This window comes from Scomber scombrus, chromosome 3 (genome assembly GCF_963691925.1).
Source record: "Scomber scombrus chromosome 3, fScoSco1.1, whole genome shotgun sequence".
Lineage (NCBI taxonomy): Eukaryota > Metazoa > Chordata > Actinopteri > Scombriformes > Scombridae > Scomber > Scomber scombrus.
In genome coordinates, this window is record NC_084972.1 from 35191476 (window position 1) to 35198503 (window position 7028).

The window sequence follows — 7028 nt, forward strand, 5'->3', positions numbered from 1 at the left end:
TTTATTTCAGGCCCAATTAACCCCGAAACCAACCTGAGACTGAAAGTTGCTTTTTGTTAATTAATTTGCTCTTTAAAAAGGTTTAACAGTACATAACAGTACAGACGGGTTTGTTTAAAGAGCAAATATTTAACTAAGGTTTCTCTTCTCGGACGTGTTTGTGCTCCAGTTAGAAGAGAAACTGATTTTTATTTACCGTCCATTTATTTCTCATTAACCTTCGTATCAGCCTCTCTCGTCTGTTTTGACTGTTCCTTCCTTCTTCCTTCCTTCCTTCCTTCCTTCCTTCCCTTCCTTCCTTCCTTCCTTCCTTCCTTCCTTCCTTCCTCCCTTCCTCCCTTCCAACTATCCTTCTTCCGCTCCTTCTCTCTTTCATCCCTTCCTCTCTCTTTCCTCCATCCCTTCTGTCCTTCCTTCCTCCCTCCCTCCTTCTCTTCTACTTTCCTTCCTTCCTTTCCTTCCTCTCTTCCTTCTTTCCTCCCTCCCTCCTTCCTCTTTCTTTCCTCCCCCTAGTTTCCTCCTTCCTCTTTTCTTTTCTCCCTCCTCCCTCCTTCTCTATTTCTTTCTCCCTCCTCTCTTTCTTTCCTCCCCTAGTTCCCTCCCTCATTCTCTCTTTCCTCCCTCCTTCCTCTCCTTCTTCCTTCTTCATCCCTCCCTTTCCTTCCTTCTTCCTCCCTTCCTTCCTCCCTCTTTTCCTTCCTTCTTCCTCCCTTTCTTCCTTCCTTCCTCCCTCTTTTCCTTCCTTCTTCCTTCCTCCTTTCCTTCCTCCTTCCTCCCTCCTTTCCTTCCTCCCTACCTTCCTTGACTCGAGGACAACAGGAGGGTTAAAAGCAGGAATGTAGAAGCTAACAGCACATTTCTATTCTTTAGGAGCGAGTACTGAATATATGTTCAGTGTTTTTATCTCAGAGCAAATCTGTGAAATGTAAAAATGAAATCAGCTTCCACATAAAACGACCGACTGATGCTGAGAGAATGATGTCGTGAAAATGACATTTTCCAGCCTGTCAGTAGCTTTAAAACACTTTAGTGTCATTACTGCAGCAGAAGAAGACATTTCATAAAGAACATAAACTTATTATATACTGTATATGCTCTATAGAGGCATTTTAAAGTGTGGAGATGACAGAATCCCTCGTTTCTGGATAATGATCAATGAGAAGTTAACAGCTCTGCGAAGCTTGGAGGGAAACGAGTGTGTTAGACAGAGCGGAGCAGGTGGAGCAGGATGTAGAGACTGAAGGAGGAAGCAGCTGCAGGAAATAAGCTCTTTATGATCGGACACAAAAAATAAAAACTAGGCAAAGACTGAACTGAAACTCAAGACTTGAATACTAAGCAACCCTAACGAGGTGACGAGCATGGATAAGGGTGATACAACCAAGTGTCCAAATGCTGTAACCATAGGGGTGTCATGATTCTCCAAATATTCAAATTCGATTTTATTTCGATTTTAATTTATTATTTCTCAATCCCTTTGTTTTGGATCCTTTTAGCACAGGAGCCATTTTTAGACTAATCATGAGCGATATAATCTCCATCAGTTGTTTGTAATGTACCACACTAAGGCCTTACTGTCAACATTAAATTATTTATTAACATTATAATGTAACAATAACTTGTTTCAGCAGTCAACTGGAAACTACTGTAAACAAAGGAATCATGTAGTGACCCTTTAGTAACTGCAGTGTTCACTCTTCTTCTTCTTTAGATGATATTCAAGTTCACAGCAAAACAAAACTAAATTAAACAGCCTGATGTCCATAAACATGCCTGAACTATGTGTGTTTACTGTCCTCACAGTCTCCTAACATTAGCATCTCTGGCTAGCTACAAAAAGGAGGATGTTAACCCTCCTGTTGTCCTCGAGTCAAGGAAGGAAGGGAGAAGAAGGAAGGAAGGAAGGAGGAAGAAGGAAGAATGAAGGAAGGGAGGGAGGAAGTGGAGAGGAAGAAAGGAGGGAGGAAGGAAGGAAGGAAGGAAGAAGAAGGAAGGAAAGGAGGGAGGGAGGAAGGAGGGAAGGAAGGAAGGAAGGAAAGGAGGAAGAAAAGGAAGGAAGGTAGGAGGGAGGGAAGAAAGAAGGAAGGAGGGAGGGAGGATGGGGAGGGAGGAAGGAACGGAAGGAAGGAAGGAAAGAAGGAAGGAAGGAAGGTAGAAGAGAAGGAAGGAAGGAAGGCTAGGAAGGGAAGGAAGGAGGAAGGAAGAAGGAAGGAAGGAAGGAGTGGAGAGGTATAGAAGGAAGGAAGACAAGGGGCGGTGCAGTCGAAGGAAAGAAAATAAATATAAATAAATAAATAAAACAAATAACTAAATTAAAACAGCCTGATGTCCATAAACATGCCTGAACTATGTTGTGTTTACTGTCTAACAGAAGCATCTCTGGTGCTACAAATACCCCTACAGCGCTAGTTATAGCTTTAGTGCAGACATCCCAACTCTCCTGCATATTGATAGCGGCTCCCTGACGCCCGCAAATCTCCCAGAATCTGCAGCGAGCGAGCAAGAGAGCGCACTAGAGAGTGTCAGCGCATGTGAGAGCGCAGCGTCCTGATAGCTCTGTGTTGCTGCTTATTAGGCCAACTCCCCCCGCCGCCCCACCGGACCGACAACCAGTTCTAGTTTGGTTGGTGTGTCTCCTCTATCAGCGGTTGCCATGGTGATGTGTCTCCTCTATCAGCGGTTGCCATGGCGTGTTTTTACCGGCTGCAGGTTAGAGGAGGTAATGTTGACTCGCCTGCAGGACGTGACTTTGGGGGCGTGGCTAAATCCTCGATTCCTCCGTTGATTTCGAAGGTGGAAATCGTGACACCCCTATGTAACCAGAATGTTTTCTTTATAAAAATCTGATTATAAACAGGAAAATAAATGTGAACTAACACGTGGAATAAATATATTCCACTTTTGCAATTCAACACTGTTTCTAACTAATGTTACATCTTTGTCAAAACCGATTTAGAAAATAATGGTTGTTTTTAAGATAATTCCTGCTTCAATATTTACAAAATGCTTCAAAATTTAAATTGTAAAACTACTACAAATTGTTTAAAACTCCTTCCTCCCTTCCTCCCTCCCTTCCTTCCTTAACTCAAGGACAACAGGAGGGTTAAAAACAGACAAAAGAAGCTGCAGAACATCGTCTGAACATCACATCAGACTGTTAATGGAGACAGTTTGAACTACATGTGAACTAATCTGGTGTAAAAACAGAGTGATGGTTGCTGTTAGAAGCAGATTCAGCCTTTCACACCACTTTAAAAAGACAAAGACGCTCATTTCATCTGTAATTATTACTGAGGCAGAGCTGAAAAATGAGCCTCCCTCAAGCCAATTTCCACCGGGTCCGTCAGCGGCACGTTACAGCTGCGCCGCGGTCACCGGAGCTGATAGGTAACACATAATCAATGAGTATTTCACAGGAGCGTGTCAGCAACGTGTCAGCAACGTCTCAGCAACGTCCCAGCAGCGGCTCTCCGCGCCGCAGCGCTATCAATCCGCAGCATTTCTATTTGTCACGGACACGTTCTAACTCGCGACAAGCTCAACGGAGCAGATTGCACCAGACAGGAGTCAGACACAGAATCGCATAATAAAACTTCCGTCCCCTTTCAAAATAAAACACAATGCGCAGATCACAACCTCACATCCACATTACATCATAAACGGTGGCCCCAGGTCAGCAGTCAATCGATCAAAGGGTCTCGATTCACGTCCGAGAAGCAAAGAAACAGTTGTTTCTTGTTGTTGACTTGATAGACCCAGTTCGCGGATCTCGCGATTATCGCGTGATCTCACGGGAATACTGCTGGCTCGCAAGAGCACCGCTCCGCTGCTGTAACGCTCCCGGTGTGAGTTGACGCTGGGCAGAGGACGGAGCTAAACTGTGGCGCAGCTGTAAGGTGCCGCTGACGGACCCTGTGGAAATCCAGGGTCACACAGAGAGACAGAGACAGAGAGAGAGAGAGAGAGAGAGAGAGAGAGAGAGAGAGAGAGAGAGAGAGAGAGAGAGAGAGAGAGAGAGACAGGAAGTGTCATGACTACATGACACTAACGCTGCTGCTTAGTTAAATCACACAAGTTGTGACAGAAGCCGAGAAAACTTTAGATAAGAGAGAAACTCTTTCCTGCTAATCAGTCTGTCAGTGTGTGTGTGTGTGTGTGTGTGTGTGTGTGTGTGTGTGTGTGTGTGTGTGTGTGTGTGTGTGTGTCCTAACTTCAGAGCCCTGCTGGAGATGCTGTCTAATTATATTACCACCCGCTGTGTGAGGATGTGTGAACCTCCCAGAATCAATACAAGCAGGATTTACTCACAAATCTGCAGATAACCCAGAAACACACACACACACACACACACACACACACACACACACACACACACACACACACGACACACACACACACACACACACACACACACACACACACACACCTCTCCATTATCAGATGAACTATGTATTCTTACTCTTTGACTGATAACGTCAAGTATTTAGGAGCAATAAAACTGCTACTCCATTCATATGTGTGTTAACTGTTCCTCTTCCTTCCTTCCTTCCTTTCCTTCCTTTCCTTCCTCACTTCCTTATTTCCTTCCTCCATCCCCCTTTCTTCCTTCCTTCTGTCCTTCCTTCCTCCCTCTTACCTTCCTTCCTTCTTTCTTTCCTCCTTCCTTTCCTTCCTCCCTTCCTTCCTTCTTTCTTTCCGTCCTTCCTTCCTCCCTCCTTTCCTTCCTTCTTTCCTTTACTTCCTTCCTTCCTTCCTTCCTCCCTCTCTCCTTCTTTCCTTCCCTCCTTCCTTCCTTTCCTTCCTCACTTCCTTTCCTTCCTTCTTTCCCTTCCTTCCTCACTCCCTTCCTTCGTCCCTTCCTTCCTCCCTTCCTTCCTCCCTTCCTCCCACAATAAACTCATTAATGGAGGAGAAAAGCAGCGTCCTTTCTGTTGGACATGTGTGTGGTTACTCTCCTCTCACCCAGGATGGCTTCTTATTGATTATATTGATTATATCCACCAGTTAAAGCCCTGCTGTCATCGCTCCAGGTGAAGAAAATCCCTCAAAGTTTGAATCAAATGAGCCAAAAACTCAATAAACCTCCAAACTAACTTTCAGGAGGGAAACTGACAACAACAGCCGGAGTGTCAGTTTGAACTAATATCACAGGAAGAAGCTCAGAGACACTAATATAGGAGGGGGAGGAGGTGGAGTCTACACCTTGGAAAATCTTCCCTTCCTCCTTTCCTTTCCTTCCTTCCTCCCTTCCTTCTTCCTCCCTTCCTCCCTTCATTCCTTCCCTTCCTTCCTTCCTACCTTAATCCCTTCCTTCTTTCTCCCTTCCTTCTTCCTCCCTTCCTCCCTTCATTCCTTCCCTTCCTTCCTTCCTTAATTCCTTCCTCCCTTCCTCCCTTCTTTTTCCCTCCCTTCCTTCCCGTCCTTCTTCACTTCCTTCCTTCCTTCCGCCCTTCCTCCCTTCCTTCCTTCTTTCCTCCCTTCCTTCCTCCCTCCCTCCCTCCCTCCCTTCCTTCCTTCTTTCCTTCCTCTCTCTTTCATCCCTTCTTTCCTCCATTCCTCTTTCTTCCATCCTTCCTCTCTCCCTCCCTTCATTCCTCCCTCCTTCTTTCCTTCCTTCCTTCTTCCCCCCCTCCTTCCTCCCTTCTTTCTCCCTCCCTTCCTTCCCGTCCTTCTTCACTTCCTTCCTTCCTTCCGCCCTTCCTCCCTCCTTTCCTTCTTCCCTCCCTTCCTTCCTCCCTCCCTCCTTCCTCCCTCCCTCCCTTCCTTCCTTCTTCCCCCCCTTCCTTCCTTCCTCTCTCCCTCCCTTCCTTCTTCCATCCTTCCTTCATCCCTCCCTTTAAAACATGAGAGCAGCACAGTGGGTGTTTAATGCAGACAGAACCTGTTGCAGGGATGAAGAGGGTGAATCCTGTCCTCACATCGTTGTTCAAAGGTCAAAGGTCAAAGGTCTCCACAGTTCAACCATCAGGAGCTTTTTATCCGGGTGTTTGTGCTGCCGTGTCCTTTAATAATCTCAGCTCATAAATGTCAGGACACATCAGCCACTGCTGAGCTGTGAAGAGTCATCAGATTGCTCTAAATGTCACAGAGATTACTCAGAGAGCGATCATTATTCCTTTCAAGCTTCTGTGACTCCACACTTTCTAAATCTCATCACTTCATCTCCACAAGTGTGATTATTATTATTTTCTCTTTTTTTTATTTTAGTAGAAGAAAGAACAATGAGTTTAGAGCTTTGACTGAGTGAAGATCATTTAGCAGCTTTTACTTTCTAAACATCTTTTCAGGTTTTTGAATCAGAAGGAAACTAAAGTGATTCTGGATGTTTGGGTCCGATAACGATATTAGAGAGTAAGAAACTGATAATGATAAATCAGCTGATGGTCGTTTATATACAGAATATTTACATTAAACACACTTCTTTTGCAATTTGGTTATCAAACACAAAGATACGTTATAGAGGCTGTGATATTATACAGTTTAACTATAAACTTTAATGTATAAAATGCACTGAAACAGTAAATTACACTGTGATATTTACATTTAACCCTCCTGCTGTCCTAGAGTCAGGGAAGGAAGGAAAGGAGGGAAGGAAAGGAGGGAAGGAAGGAAGGGAGGAAGGGAGGGAGGGAAGAAGGAAAGGAAGGAAGGAAGGAAGGGAGGGAAGAAGGAAGGAAAGGAGGGAAGGAAGGAAGGAAGGATGGAGGAAAGAAAGGCAGGAAGGAAGGAGGGACGGAAGGAAGGAAGGAAGGAAGGAAGGAAGGAAGGAAGGAAGGAAGGAAGGAAGGAAGGAAGGAAGGAAGGAAGGAAGGAAGGAAGGAAGGAAGGAAAAAGGAACAGTTAAAACAGAAAAGGTCAATTTGACCCGGGAAGACGACACAAAGGTTAATAAATGTGAAGTCCTATAAATTATAAAGCAAATACAACCAAAAAAAGTATATGTGCGTATATATAAATGTTAAATATATATTATGTTTCACATTAGGAAAAGTCTGGCTAATAGAAATGTGTATATGGTGTTTTCACAG